Source organism: Ovis aries, chromosome 1 (genome assembly GCF_016772045.2).
Source record: "Ovis aries strain OAR_USU_Benz2616 breed Rambouillet chromosome 1, ARS-UI_Ramb_v3.0, whole genome shotgun sequence".
Lineage (NCBI taxonomy): Eukaryota > Metazoa > Chordata > Mammalia > Artiodactyla > Bovidae > Ovis > Ovis aries.
The window spans coordinates 90,674,797-90,691,251 of NC_056054.1; the positions used below are offsets into that span (position 1 = coordinate 90,674,797).

Genomic DNA, 16,455 nt, shown 5'->3' on the forward strand with positions numbered 1-16,455 from the left:
TTGCAGGCTGTTGCTTAGGCCAAGACAAATAAGCCACTGCCCCTAAATAAATAGGGGATACTAATAAAAATAAGAAAAGAGACCGTGGGGAGCAACATAGAGGGGAAAAGGGATCACTCAGGTAACCAGGGGTTAAACAAGGTAACCTAGGACCAAAAAAGGAAGGAAAGAATAAAGCTAGTAAGAAGACATTTGAGTGTGGAGAACTGGGGCTTCCCCTATGTGGGCTGCTGTAGGAAAAATTTTCATCTTATGTCACTCATCTGTTGACTACTGCCTTTAAAGGGGGTTCCTGAGAACCCCAGGCAGGTCCCAGGACAAACAGCTCTCAAGTAACTCAGGGAACTGAAAAAATAACAGGAATACTACAGGACAATAATTTTAGAATAAGAGAGTACCTACAGAGAGAGAAGGGATGTTTAGATTGAGTCACAGTGTTTATACCTTTAACACAGTTTGATATGTAAAATTCTATGTGAGTTGTAAGCTATATATATATATATATATGTTATATTTCTATATTAAGTGTATATACACATGTCCTGGTGGATACAGGGCATTCTGCAAGCTATACCTGGTTCCTAACTCTTCTACTGGTCTCAATCTGGATAGCTAATCATTTAGATCCCTACTGAAGCTTAGCCCTTGCTCTCATAAATGTGACCAGCTCTGACCTCAGACAACAGGGATTTCTGGAGCTACCACCCATCCTCCTGGAGTGAACCATCAGATCATCCAACCACAAGCCTAGCCCTGGCCCTGTGCCCTCATTTGGATAACTAGGCTTTTTGTATTACTTAAAACACCGCCATCATCTCCTTGTACTAAAGGGTACAGGGATCACTAATGGGTTTCTACCTCAGGAACACTCTGCCTGAGACCTTATCCAGTTAACCAGAACTAATTTTTCTAAAATTGGACTCTAGCAAGCCCCATTCACCTCCATTCTGTCCCAACTCCACACGGGCATGGAGTGCAAGGCTTTTAGGTGCTCGGCAACAAATGCATGCATGCTAAGTAGCTTCAGTCGTGTCTGACTCTTTGCAGCCCCATGGACTGTAGCCCGCCAGGCTCCTCTGTCCATGGGATTCTCCAGGCCACAATACTGGAGTGGGTTGCCATGCCCTTCTCCAGGGGGTCTTCCCAACCCAGGGATTGAACCTGCAACTCTTACATCTCCAGCATCGGCAGGTGGGTTCTTTACCACTAGAGCCAGCTGGGAAGCAACAAAGGACAGAACCAATAGGGAGGCAGGGCCCAGCAACAGCTGCCCGCCCCCAGCAGGGGAGCAGCGATCTGGACACAGGAAGCAAGGGCTGAGTGTGAAGAGGGAGGCTGGGTGGCCCAGTCAGCATCTTAGGCCTTGTTTCCGAAGTCCCAGTGAATGCAGGGACAGAGCGACATAGGGGCATTTGGTAGGGAGGCGACCCAGTCTTCACTCACAAGCACTGGTGCTGCAGACATTAGGTTTGGATCCTAGAAACAAGACTGGATCCCAGAAAATGGGTCTGGCAAGAGTTCTGCAAAGCATCAATCAAAGGGGTTCCCATCCTAGAAAGAGAAACTAAAATCCCAGACAACACAATTGAGCACCGAGGGGATGTGTCGATCAGGATATGCCTCATGGAGAAGAAGGATACCAGACAGACCCGCAAGCTAAGTCACGTGCACATGTCTTGGGCTTTTCCCTGCCTCCAATCTGGCCATTTTCAGTCGGCCCTGCCTCTCACATTCAGATTGGATTTTCTAAAACCCAGCTTCAGCAGGTCATTCCCCGTTCAGGCTCTTGGTCAGATGCTTGCTCATGAGCAGGTATTTGTGTCTTCAGCTGTCCAGCCCAGCAACTGTCACGAATCCTGCCGAACAGGACGGTTTGGTGGCATCAAAGCCGCGGTCAGAAGTGTGCTATAGAGAGGTTTACGAGCCGAAAATTAAAAATAGACAGGTGTATTTGGTGCCTGGAAGGCTGTTGGAGACTTCTAAGTGAAGCATTTTTATTGCAGTTTTGAGAATGGATGACAAATTATGAGGCACTGCTGGAAAAAAAAAAAAAGAGAGAATAGGAACTGGGTTTTGATCAGCTGACGAGAAAAGACTAATAATGCTTGGTGTTTAGTGAAGTTATATGTGGTCCATGTGGTTTTTTCACACTGTGATTTATCTGCCTAATATTTATTCATTTATCTCACACGTATTTGTTGAGTACCTTCTCTGTGCAGGTGCTGTAGTAGAGAAGACACAGTGGTAAATAAGATATACATAGTTCTTGGGCATATACCCTGAGAAAACCAGAATTCAAAAAGACACATGTACCCCAATGTTCACTGAGCAGTATTTACAACCAGGATATGAAAGCAACCTCGATGTCCATTGACAGATGAATGGATAGAAGCAGTGGCACTTATATACAATGGAATATTACTCAGCCATAAAAGGAGTGAATTTGAGTTAGTTTTAGTGAGGTAGATGGACCTATAGAGCTTGTTATACAGAGTGAAGTAAGTCAGAAAGAGAAAAATATCATGTATTAATACATATATATGGAATCCAGAAAAATGGTACTGATGAACTTATTTGCAGGGCAGGACTAGAGATGCAGACAGAGAGAACAGACCTGTGCAGGGGAAGGGGAGGGTGAGATGAACTGAGAGAGCAGCATTGAAACAGAGACATTGCCATATGTAAAATAGATAGCCAGTGGGAAGCTGCTCTGTAACACAGGGAGCTCAACCCCATGCTCGGTGCCGGTTTAGAGGGATGGGAGGGAGGTTCCAGAGGGAGGGGTCATATACTTATGGCTGATTCATGTTGTTGTACGGCAAAAGCCAACACAGTATTGTAAAGCAATTACCTCCAATTAAAAAAGATATACACAGTTCTTCCTTCAGATCATTACAAAGAAATGACGAGTGTGACCTGAGAGGAGGAACAGTGTGTCACAGGAGCACACGCAGAGGGCATGTAACCCTGACTTTGGGATCCCTTGGGTCTGAACTGCTATTGTTCCCACTAGCCAGATCGTTTCCACCCATTTCCATGCACATGTCCTACATATTCCTGACGTCAGGTCTGGGCTTATACTCTCACCCAGCCTACTCAGGCCTATAAATTCTTTCTGGCCTATCTTGTGTCTCAAATTCCCCCTGAAGAGGTTTCTAGTGAAGATGGTATGCAAGCTTACACTTTTAGGTCCACACCCTGTCCCTGGGCTCCCAACACAAAACAAAACAGATAAAAATATTTTCAAAGAAACCTAAACACAAATGGCCACGTTGAGAAACATAATAAGTCTTTTTATGGACCAGAGACGAAAGAAAAATGCAATATCATAAACAAGGCTGAAGGCATGGGCAGATAGGTGTGAAGGCAAGCACAGGCTGTGAAATGTTAGTATCAGACGTGTCCTGTGAGAGGTGGGGAAGAGAGCCAGTTTCTTTGAATGAAACTGTCCTTCTATGGACTCCTCCACCGTAAAAGGAAGATGAAGAATATGCAATGGGCTCTTACCTAGAGCAGTGGAGCATATGAAGCTTAAAGGTGGGAATTAATGGTTCTCACCTTGAAGCAAGAAGATGGGTTCAACAGCTCACTGGGTTGGTAACTAGATTGTTTTAAAATTTCAGTGAGACAGAAGCTTCTGAACTGGAAGGAAAGCAGGAAGGAAAAAAAGGGAAGGGAGGGAGAAAAGGGAGAGAAAGAAGAGAGGAGAGAGGGAGCAAAAGAGGGAGGAAGAAGAAAGACTGAGACCTACACTGAGACTTGGGGGGCCAGGATAAAGCAGCCACAAAATTATCAGACCTTGGGAAAACAGAGAAAAACAATAAAACCTCCTACCTGTGATGTACCTTCAAATTCAAATTCCAGAACACATGGAGAAAAGTGAAACAAAAGATATAAATAACTAGGAGATATATTTACTCCTGATGAGATAAAAAGAAGAGATTAATATGAAAATGTCTGAAACAGGAATGTTTAAGATCATCACCAGAAAATAAGAGATTAACATGAAAATGTCTGAAACAGGAATGTTTAAGATCACCACCAGAGATAAAGGAGAGAATAGTACTCCTAGAAAACAAGAACAAAAAATTCTGAAACGAAACAGTCAGATGAAACAAGAACAAGTGCATATAAAAAATAATAATAACTAATTGGAAGCCCTAGAAGTAAAAAGTACAATCATTGAAATAAAAATCAAAACAAATAGGATAAACTCTAGACTGAACATATTGGAACAAATAAAGAATTGGAAAATAGTGTTGAAAACCCACCCAGAAGGCAGAATTGAATGGTAAGAGATTAAAACTCAGGATGGGGAACACGTGTATACCTGTGGTGGATTCATGTTGATGTATGGCAAAACCAATACAATATTGTAAAGTAATTAACCACCAATTAAAATAAATACATTTATATTAAAGAAAAAGAAATGTCAGCTAGAAAACAGAAAATAGGCGGAACAGCTCCAACTTAATAGGAGTTCCTGAAAAAGAGAAGAAGATGGGGCAGAGGAGACGTGTTTGCAGAGATGATGACTGATGGTTTTCTGGGCTTGAAGACAGATAAAAGTGTGCGGCCAGGGCTAAGCAGGATACATTTGTCTGTAGTGCCTTCCATGTCCTGGCTCCTTCCAGCTCCATGACTAGCCTCCCATTATTTCTTCCTCACTTACTTTGCTTTAGTCATACTGGCCTCCTTGCTCATTCTTGGACGAAACAAACCCCTTTTACCTTAGAGCCTCTGGTTCTTGCACTTTCTGTTTAAATGCTTTTCCCCAAGATGATCTGCATGGCTTGTCCCCTCATTTTCTATGTATCTTCAAATGTCATCTTATTAGTGAGACCTTGCCTGATACAAGCAATTGGATGAATGAATGAATAGGTGGGTAGATGAATACTGTCCTTTCTCTCCCTCACCATCTTACCCACTCACTCACAGCAGTGTTAGGTACATGGATACACATCCAAATAACATTCGGTTTTGATAAATTCTATGCAAAGCCCTGTCTATATCCTAAAAACTGATATCTTTATGTGTGTATGTGAATTAATATTTAGTGCCAGATATGATCAATCTATTTTCCCTAAAAGTTTATCACTATAATAGAAAAATTAAATCATGGAATTATAAAGTTTATGAGAGTTTTGAGCTCATTAATTTCTTTTTTATTGAAATATAGCTGATTTACAATACTGTGTTAGTTTTGTTTAGTCACTGCTGCTGCTGCTGCTGCTGCTATGTCACATCAGTCATGTCCGACTCTGTGCCACCCCACAGGCGGCAGCCCACCAGGCTCCCCCGTCCCTGGGATTCTCCAGGCAAGAGCACTGGAGTGGTCACTAAGTCGTGTCCAACTCTTTGCGACCCTGTGGACTGTAGCCTACCAGGCTCCTCTGTCCATGGAATTTCCCAGGCAAGAATACTGGACTGGGTTGCCATTTCCTTCTTCAGGTGTTAGTTTTAGGTGTACAAAAGAGTGATTCAGTTATGCATATACATATATATATTCTTTTAAAAAATCATATTTATTTTTATTTATGTATTTGGCTGCACCGGGTCTTAATTGTGGCACACGGGATCTTTGATCTTTCTTGCAGCATGTGGGATCTAGTTCCCCAAGCAGGGATTGAACCCAGGACCCCTGTATCGGGAGGGCAGAGTCTTAGCCACTGGACCATAAGGGTAGTCCCTATATATATACGTATTGTTTTTGAGAGTTCTTTCATTATAGATTATTACAAGATGTTGACTACAGTTCCCTGGGCTATACAGTAGGTCCTTGTTGTTTATCTATTTTATAAATAGTGGTGTGTATCTGTTAATCCCAAACTCCTAATTTATCATGCCCCTTTCCACTGTGGTAACCATAAGTTTGTTTTCTATGTTTGTGAGTTTATTTCTGTTTTGTAAATAAGTTCATTTGTATCATTCTTGAGATTCCATATATACATACGTATATACACATCAGATTCCATCATACATATATGATATGTTTGACTGACTTACTTCACTTAGCATAATTATCCATGTTGTTGCAAATGGCATTGTTTCATTTTTATGGCTGAGCAATATTCCATTGTATATATGTGCCACATTCTCTTTATCCATGCCTCTGCTGATGGACATTTAGGTTGCTTCCATGTCCTATTGTAAACAGTGCTGCTATGAATATTGAGAAGCTCATTAATTTCAACTTCTACATTTTACTCATGAAAAACTGGGACCAAAAGAGGTGAGACAGTCACACAGACAAGCAGTTTAACAGGGCCATGGCTAAAAATGAGCCTCTTGACTGAGTCCAGTGTCTTTTTATCACACTATACGTCTTGTTCGTTCTACTTACATTCAGAGAAATTGGGGCATAAATAATCCTGTTCCCTCAACGAACATCTTAACCTCTCTGTATATGTGCTTTGTTTCTAGGTAACAATAGATTATCCCTACTTGCTTTGGAGAAGTTGGGACTTCCAGGTGCCACTTCATTAAAAATGAAATTTTAACATGTTTTTATTTCTACAGCTTCTTGTCATTAAGAGCCTATAATTAAAATAATTAGAAGAATCTTCCCTGTTAATCAGTCTACATTTCAATGAAACATTTAAAACATCATAGTCCAAAGCTGTTACCTTATTATTTAAGCATGAATTCTATTATATAAATTGTCACCACAGCCCTGCCAACCAGTTATTTATAGAAGAAAATCTGTTAGCTTTTTCTTGGTATACCAATGTCATTCTATGCTGAAGTTATTGAAGAAATTACAGGAGACGGACGATGGGTGGGTTTTTGTCCCCCAAATGTAACTGGGCTCTGGAAGACTTCCAAAGCCTCTTTTGGATGCAGTGTACGTCAAGATGTTGGAGAAGGAACAGTTTTGCAGCAGCAGTGAGAATTCATAGTGCTAAATTTTGAGTGTCATGCATACATATATATATATATACATATATATATATATATATACACACAGACATATGCAAGCGGTAATAGTGAGGGAAAGATTTTTTTAAGCTGCTATAATTCAAGCAGGCTACCTTCCAATGGTACAGTGGGGTTTGAGACACTAAAAAGCAATGAATTATAACTTCTATACCCAATTTCTCATTGTAAGTACTATGTTCTCTGTTTACTGTAAGCCTGCACCTTTAGGTATCCAGAAGCCTTGTGCTAGAGACATTCTGTAGGACCTCTCTGCTTGCATTTCCCATAGAGGTAATTCTCTGCTTGGGTCTGGATAGAAGGCTGGACTGGAAGGCTACTAGAACTGGAAGGCTGGACTAGAAGGCTACTAGAACTCATACACAGAGTTTAGAACTAAGGCCATGTATTTGTTTCATGACCCTGCTAACCCCACTAAATAGACACTTCCCTGGAGTGCTATAGGTAATGACTTTATTTCCAGAAACAAGATGGTAATGCAACTAATAAGAATTAAGGCCCAAGTATTAAGAAATAATACTGTTTTTTAAAACAACTGGCAAGAGATAAACATCTCAGTTGGAATTTAAAAGATTTTTTTAATCGTAAGGCTTTTTCCTTTTTAGTAATTGTATTTATTTTTGGCTGTGCTGGGTCTTGGTTCCTATGTGGGCTTTCTCTAGTTTTGGTGAGGGGGGCTACTCTCTGGCTGTGGTACACTGTGTTCTTATTGCAGTGGCTTCTCATCGAAGAGCACAGGCTGTAGGGCCCATGGGCTTCCGTAGCTGTGGCTGCTGGGCCCTAGAGCACAGGCTCGATAACTGTGGCACACGGGCTTACTCGCTTCACAGTGTGCAGGATCCTCCCGGACCAGGGATTGAACCCGTGTCTCCTGCATTCGCAGGCAGATTCTTTACCACCAAGCCACCAGGGAAGCCCTATAAGCCTTTTTCTGACCTTGGACAAGGAGCTTTATGGCAAGTTGATGGAGCTGGTAGAAATATAAAGGAAAACACAGAACATTTGACACAACTTCTTATAGCTGATACTAAGAGGTACCCACCGCCTTTTATCATTCACATCCTGTGTAATCCTATCCCCTGGAATATGAGAAAGGTCTGTGACTTGCTTCTAAGCAGCAGAATTTGGCAAAGATGGAAAGGTCGCCGTCATGATTATGGTGCACGTGATCATAACGTCCATCTCACCAGCAGACTCTCCCTAGTGACTCTCTCCATCCATGGCTTCAGTCAAGTCGGCTGCCACATGGAGAGGACCCATGTAGCAAGACACTAAGGGCAGCCTCTGGTTGACATAGCTGCTCAGGAATTGAGCCGCTCAGTCCAGCAACCTGCCAGGACCTGAGTGCTGCCAGCAAACATGTGAGCTCTGAAGCAAATCCCTCCCCGGTCAAGCCTCTGATGAGACGCCACTCCTGACTGACACCTTACTGCAATCTTGCGAGAGACTTTAAAGTAGAGGAACCAGCTAAGTCATGCCCAGATTCCTGACCCACAGCTAACGTGTGTGTTGCTTTAAACCACTAAGTGTGTGGTAAGGTGTTATATAGCAATAGATAACTATTAAACTCCTCTGTGATAAATATGAGGAGGGTGTCGCACAGTCCAAAGAAAGAAGAAGATGTAGGAAGTTGAAAAGAGCATGGACTTAGATAACAGATAGCCTGGGTTTGAGTCCTTGCTCTACCATTTAGTGTCTGTGTGACCTGGGGTTAGTTCCGTGTCTTCTCTAAACCTCAGTTTGCATATCTCTGTGCTGTGTGCTAAGTCACTTCAGTCTTGTCCAACTCTTTGTGACCCCATGGACTATAGCCCACCAGGCTCCTCTGTCCATGGGATTCCCCAAGCATGAACCCTGGAGTGGGTTGCCGTGCCCTCCTTCAGGGGATCTTCCTAACCCAGGGAACAAACCCACATCTCTTAGGCCTCCTGTATTGGCAGGTGGGTTCTTTACCACTAGCACCACCTGGGAAGCTTGTCCACATCGCTAACATGAAGACAATATTTTCTATTTTATGGTGCTGCTTGTAGGAGTAAACAAGATATAGTATTTGCTAGAGCTAGTTAACCACATAAACAATATACGTGGCAGGTAGGAAATGTTTCATAGGTGCTATCCGTCACCATGGACCTCACCTAAGGGAATAGTTACACCTTTCACTCTGGGGCCTTTTAGAAGAGTAAAGTGAGCCAGTTGGTTTTGCTAGCTTTTTTGTTCCCACCAGTCAGGATGTTGTTTCATGGAGACTGCATGACCTTCCATTCAGACCTGAAAAGGTTTTACTCTCATGAGTATTATAAATAGTCTCTTCTCTGTATGTGACTTGATTATCTAATTTCTTTTTGTCTGAAACAAAACTAGGGAGATGTGAGAGTGATGAGGTATTAAGAATCCTTCTTCAAATAAGGAGCCAGATGACATCTCCTCAGTGATAGGAATACTTGACCTGAGCCTTGGTACATGAGGCAGCTGTGCGTGAGAGAGAGACTTCATTAGCTGGCTGAGAGCACTGGGCTGTCAGTCATAAATTTCCAGCAACCTTTTGCTTTCTTCATTGGCATTAATGTATTAGAAATTGTGGAATGTTTATCCTCCACTTAAATGGCATGAGTAAATGCAATAGTAAATCACTTAAGTTTCTAACATAGAGGTTTCTTAGATTCTGACTACACTTATCAGTTTAAAGACAAACTATAATTTTGTTTGAGCACCCTGCCTTTGTGATTCAAATCAGTGGCACTTTGTATTTAAAAGTAGCTGGTTTTGGAAACCAGGAGGGCTGTGTTGACCCTTTCTCAAGGAGAGCCCATCCTTCCCTTCACTGAGAATTATGTGAAGGTGCTCTTTTCCATCCTCCTCTCCCCTAACCCCAAACTTGCCTTTCCATTTCTTACAAAGACAAGATGCAAACATATTCTTATCACCACTTTGTGTATAGATTGATTGAGTTGAAGAACTGGGTTCAAATCTTGACTCTGCTGCTTAGGCATTTTGTGCTCTTGGGCAAACTGGTTCATCTCTCAAGTTCTTGGTTTCCTTATATTTATAGTAAAATTAGGAGAACAATAACAAATAACCGTCTCAAAGGGTGGGTATAAAGATGCAATGAGATAAGATATGTGAAAAGGCCAAGCTCAGTGATTTTCTTCTCCATATAGACATTAGGGTACAGAAACAGTTCCAGGGGAAAAAGGTTTTAGTGCTTCTCTTTTTCTGTATATGCTAAATTTACAATGTTCAGAGATGTGTACTCTGTCCTAAGACACATTGTACGTCAAAAGGTTTGCTTCTGATTCCTTTTAATGGAGATAACAATACATAATATTTAATCAAGCACTTGCTCTTGGCTAGTGCCTCACATGTATTAACTCACTCAATCCACAGGAAAGCCATGAAGAAACTGAAGCCCAGAGAGGTTAAACAGCTTGCTGAGGGCCATGCAACTTGATGGAATTGGGGATGAAACCCAGTGATTTGAACTGGAGCTCACATCACAGTGCCCACTGAGCACCACCATGTGCCTCATGCAAATGTTCATTTTTTGAGCACGAGTTCTCTAAGCCAGCAGAACCGAGGAAACAGCAGAGCGTAAGTGGATAATTAGGTGCACCTGGGGACAGTGGTACAGCTACATGCTCACCTTGCTTCTCAGAGGTCTGATTTCTGACTCTAGGGGGAAGACCCCCATTTATTAGTCCTGGGTTGGCACATACAACAGGCCTGTGGCTCAGTGGTAAGAAATCTCTCTGCCAATGAGGGAGACTCAGCAGATGTGGGTTCAATCCCTTGGTTGGGAATATCCCCTGGAGAAGGAAATGACAACCCACTCCAGTGTTCTTGCCTGGAAAATTTCATGGACAGAGGAGCCTTGTGGGCTATAGTCCATGGGGTCACAAAGCATTGGACACAACTTAGCCACTGAGTACGCAAGAGGCACATATAGTGAGAAAGGACTTGCGGTAACCCTGATGCTCTGTTCTTTGATCTTGAACCTAACTGAAACCTTCAAAGATGAGTGGGCTCTTAGTAGAAAGTGATAACCATAATGCCCATTTGTTATACATATACTCTTACGAGAAATATATTACCAATTATAGAAGAAACCATTTAAATGGCATGGCCACTGAATAGCTTTACCTCCGCCTGCTTCTGAAAAATTGCATAACCCATTTGAGCAGCGTTATAAATAAGCAGCTTTATATAGTTTTATTTTCTTATTCTCCTTTAGAATCACTGTGATCCATGAGTCTTCCAAAGCCTATCCGATCCAAAGCATCAGTAATAAATCATAAATATTTATAGCATTTAATCATGAGGTAGCTAAAGAACTAAAGCAGTATTATATTATTCAGCAACTCATTAAGCACCCAGCATGCTGATAATCCAGCAGTGGCTCTGTGAGTGGTTTCTTCTGTCACCGGTTGTCTTCCTTCTCTTCTATGGGAAAAAGTCATTAATTCGAGCATACGCATAAGTTGTAGCAGGTGTGGACCAAAGTCAATTAGACAACACCATCCCTGATGTCCTAGAAATGTATAATTTAACAGAACAACAAAATGTCTCCTCCTGCCATGCCATTACAGAGGAAAGAAGGGAAAGATAGGAGGTGGGCTGGGGGTGGAAGGGAGGAAGACAAACAATTACCGAACCCTCCTGTGAGCTTCACAGTAATAGCTGGAGCATCACATTTACATTATTAATGACTCTATTTCATTTGCATTCCTGTATTCCCTTTGTTTTATTATTTCTGAAGGGAAACTATCAGATGCATTACTCAGTACACAGGAAGAACTAATAATAGGATCCATTCAAATGTGGAGTGGGGGGCTTCCCTCAAGAGATAGGAGTCTTTTTTTTAATATAAATTTATTTTAATTGGAGGTTAATTACTCTACAATATTGTATTGGTTTTGCCATCCATCAACATGAATCCACCACAGGTATACATGTGTTCCCCATCCTGAGCCCCCCTCTCTCATCCCTCCCCGTAATGCATATATATGGAGATAGGAGTCTTATCTTGAATTGTGTTCCAGTAGAGGTGAGATGCGGAGAAGGCAATGGCACCCCACTCCAGTACTCTTGCCTGGAAAACCCCTGGATGGAGGAGCCTGGAAGGCTGCAGTCCATGGAGTCACTGAGGGTCAGACACGACTGAGTGACTTCACTTTCACTTTTCACTTTCATGGCTTGGAGAAGGAAATGACAAACCACTCCAGTACTCTTGCCTGGAGAATCCCAGGGACAGGGGAGCCTGGTGGGCTGCCGTCTATGGGGTCGCACAGAGTCAGACACGACTGAAGCGACTCAGCAGCAGCAGAGGTGAGATGCCCCTTTGTCAGGGGTTTTGAAGAGGGGATTTCCTATCAGAAAAAAAAAAAAAGTGACCTGGATCACTTCTTTAACAGAGATGCAAACCTCCCTTGCTTTTCTACAATAGAGGTTTGAAGGTTAGAAAGCCCACTTTCCCAGACTCAGTTGAAGACAGGAGTAGCCACATGACCCAGTTCTGGCCAATGACATGTTTGTAGAAGTCTCTGGGGTGGGGGATGGGGTGGGAGAGGCTTTTGAGAAAAGGTTTTAAAAGAGACGATTCATCGAACCTCTTGTACTCTGCTCATGAGATTGTAAAATGATGTGACTACTTGGAAAACAATTTGGCAGCTTCTCGAAAAGCTAGAACATTGTGTTACCGTATGTTCACATAAAAGCTTCTATGTAAATATTCATAGCAGCATTATTCATAGTAGCCCCAAAGTAGAAACAACTCTATATACCAATGTGTTATATCCGTACAATGGAATATTATTTGATCATAAAAAGAAATGGAGTACCGATACTTCCATTCAGTGGGTGAGCCTTGAGAATATTATGCTGAATGAACAAAGCCAGACCCAAAGGGATTCAGACACAAAAGGCCACAGATTGTATGGCTTCATTTACGCAAAATGTCCGGAACAAGCACAGAAATGGAGAGTAGGTAGTGGTTGCTAGTAGCTACAGAAAGGGAGCGGAGGGGAATGGGGACTGGCTGCTAACGAGTACGGCTTTCCTTTTGGAATGATGGAAATGTTCTGGATAGCAGTATACTAAAAACCATTGAATTCTACACTTTAAAGGGGCGAATTTAATGGTATGTGAATTATATCTCAATTAAAAAGGAAAACAGAGAGACTCAGCTGGCTTACCAGGAAGGCCTCTTTCCTGTTGTCCTTTGCCCACTCCTTCTCTTCTGATCTGATGTGCAGAGGAGAGGCCCAGGTATGGTGGCCCCATTATGATAATGAAGACAAAGGCCATTTGCTAAAGAGGATGAATGGCAGTCTTCAGGGCCCAATAAACCTTTTACCTTTTTAAGCTACTGTTTGTCAAGTTTTTTGCTGCTGGTAGCTGAAAGCAATCCTCTAAATGAATATACCTCCCGACTTTAAGATTTTATGCAAAGCCAATCGCTGTTAAAATTGAAAAGAATCGAGTTATGAAATGCAGTACCTGGAGAGAGATGGGAGAATAGTTCTTCATAAGGTGCCATTTAAATAGAATCTCGCATTTTATCGAGCTATTTAGTACTTGTGCAGTAACACAAAGTGGTTTCATGTTTAAGTTTATGACGCTGCATTATGACACAAAGTAATGAAATGTAAAATATGCATGTAAAGCATCTTTAAGGAAAATACAATAAATATGAATAATTACCATTATAACTATTACATTAAGACATGCTATGCAGTCAAAGATAAAGAGTCTATTTTTGGATTGTTTCCAAAATGCCTAAAAGGAAAGCTCATAATAGTGGGTCCTTGTTGCATCTCTAGATAAGGCTGAAGATATTTAAACACTACAATTTGTTAAGTAATAAATAGCCATAGTTTGAGGGTAGGGGAGATTTTATGAGTAAAAGCAATATAAAATATGCTTACAGTTACAGCCTTCTTTTAAGATATTAGCATATTCCCATGTCATTTTAAACCAGACTTTCTGAAATCTGTACTCATAAATTTTTGTCTACTCTCACATGTTGTCGTTGAGTGAGCAAATATCCCTCTGTTACTGATTTTCTACCCTGTCCCAGTATTTAAAAATTCGGAGATTCTGAATTTAAAAATCATTGACCAAATGAATATTTTGTGCTTAGATTTATTTAAGCTGAAATAAAATTTGATTCCTGTGTATTGCTCTCTTAGAAGTCATTCATGTAAAAAGATGGGTGTTCCCAATATCTTTCAGTCACCAGGCATTTTAAACTATCAAAGATTTTGTTCAAAGACTGAAAAATCAAACTGACCACCTAGTTGCCTGAACAAATAAATAGCATGACAATTATAGCATGAATTTAAACAATGCAGATAAATTCAGCAACAACATGCATTAAAACAAGACAAGCCAAGACAGTTGTTTCCTCAATTGAAATTTGGAGATGAACTAGAAGGAGAAAGAATATGACAGTCTGGTTAATATTCCCCCAAATCTCTTCTCCATTTTGCTCCTGAAGACTGAGTCTTAATAATTGTCTTTATGGTAATGCAGACATCTCACCGTTTGGAAAACTGGACTGTTTTTCCCAGGTCATGTCATGAGAGAAGTATGCTTTTCATCTACGCTTGTGTGGTTTCAAATTCAGGTCTACAAAGAGCAAACAAGAACATGTGAAATCCCTTTGAAAAGTCTAAGGCATTACAGGAATTTAAGGAGTTATGATGAAGGAGATCAGCCCTGGGTGTTCATTGGAAGGACTGATGCTAAAGCTGAAACTCCAGTACTTTGGCCACCTCATGCAAAGAGTTGACTCATTGGAAAAGACTCTGATGCTGGGAGGGATTGGGGGCAGGAGGAGAAGGGGACGACAGAGGATGAGATGGCTGGATGGCATCACCGGCTCGATGGATGTGAGTCTGAGTGAACTCCAGCAGTTGGTGATGGACAGGGAGGCCTGGTGTGCTGTGATTCATGGGGTCGCAAAGAGTTGGACACGACTGAGCGACTGAACTGAACTGAATTGATGATGGTGTTATAAGTGATCTTTTATAGCTAATTATTCTATTAATCTTTCATTCTTCCTACCACGTCAGTGAGTCAGCTCTAAAACCGCACCCTCTTCTGCAGGTTTTCCTTTGGAAAAATGCTCAGTGAAGAAGCCATATTTAATATAAACCTGTAAAACTGTAGAGAGTGTTTTTAGGGGCTAAAAATAATTTTTAAAAATCTATAATATCTATACTTACTACTGCCTTCTGTTGCAGTGTGTCAGCTCACTATGGTCACCTGTAGCTTACTGGTTATAGATTGTGAGCCCAGGAGTTCCCCCAAAGGTCAGATGAGGATTTTTATGAACTCTGGTGCTAATTGTTTTCATTCAGCTCCATCTGGCTTTCTAGAACAGATACAGAGAAGAGAGAACTACTGCTTCACAGACAGCAGAGCAGTGGGAAGAAAGGTAGTTCGCCTTTTGTGGAAAAAATATGAGAGCATATTTCCTAAGTATAGGTAGAAAACATATGGAATTTCTCCAAGGCTTGAAATGCTTTTGAGGGAGGTAAAGAGAAAATGAATGTGTTTAACTCTAAAGGAGCCTTTGCTGATGAAAATAATCACAATAATTAGTCATTGCATCAAAATGTATTGTGGAGAGTTGCTCTACTGGAACAATTACTAATCTCCACCCCACTGACCTTTTAAGGAGCTTCATCTTGTAGTTAAATTTCATGTTCATCTCCCACACCATAACCTCAGCCACTTTCAAGGGTTCAGTGGTGACGCATGTTTCTGTGCTGAGACAAGTTTATAAATATACACAGATGTGATAACAGGAAAGTCATTAGATTCACATCAAATGCTACAGCTACCTTAAATAGCAATGCGTTTCTATTACATACTCTTTAATGAGTGGGATGCATGATTTGTTTTCAGTTTTACTTTTGCGTAATTTGCTTTTAGCTTTTCTAAGGAGCCCTGATGTAAAGAAGGCTCCTTCAGGAACTTGGTATGTGTTCCTTATCCATGCCTGGAAAGCTGGTAACTTCCAGCTTGGGGCAGGAATCAGGATCTGATCTCAGAGGGCCTTGAGGACAGAACACTGTCCCCCACCTTTGTATCCCCCAGGCCTCTCACAGCTTAATCCCCAAATCAACCTGAGTGATCCTAAAGGGAATAGGAGGCTCATTCTCCTACTGAGGACTTCAGGGCCCTCAGACTGAGAAGCCAGTAAAGTAACATTAACAAAATCAAGGATGATGATGACGATGGCTACTTTAATGATAGCCACATTGACTATTTTAAAGAAATTACCCTAATACTAAGGCTATTAAGATGTAGGGCCCTGTCAAGGAAACAGAAGTGGTATGAACTTTCTGAAAGGAACTGAATCTTTAGGAGAAAAAGATCACCTTTGGCAAATCCATCTGACTGACTTGTTCTTTTTTTCATTCGTTGTGGGATATTTTTATTTTTATGTTTGTTATGATGAAAGATTTTTTTCTCCCCCTTATTAAAACCTAAAGAATGAGTCAACTCTTCTTCCAT

At 41.3% G+C, this 16,455-nt stretch overlaps 1 long non-coding RNA gene across 3 annotated transcripts in view; it reads right to left on the minus strand.

Moving 5' to 3' along the window:
* Nucleotides 1–11,785: 11,785 nt before the first annotated feature.
* Nucleotides 11,786–16,455, minus strand: part of LOC105609244 (uncharacterized) — a 66,999-nt gene continuing 62,329 nt past the window's right edge. For all 3 annotated transcript variants that reach the window (XR_009599963.1, XR_009599962.1, XR_009599961.1), the window contains 2 exons: nt 14,473–14,559; nt 11,786–12,299 (listed from right to left, as the gene is read on the minus strand). This is a non-coding gene — a long non-coding RNA (uncharacterized LOC105609244). The remainder of the gene's footprint in view (nt 12,300–14,472; nt 14,560–16,455) is intronic.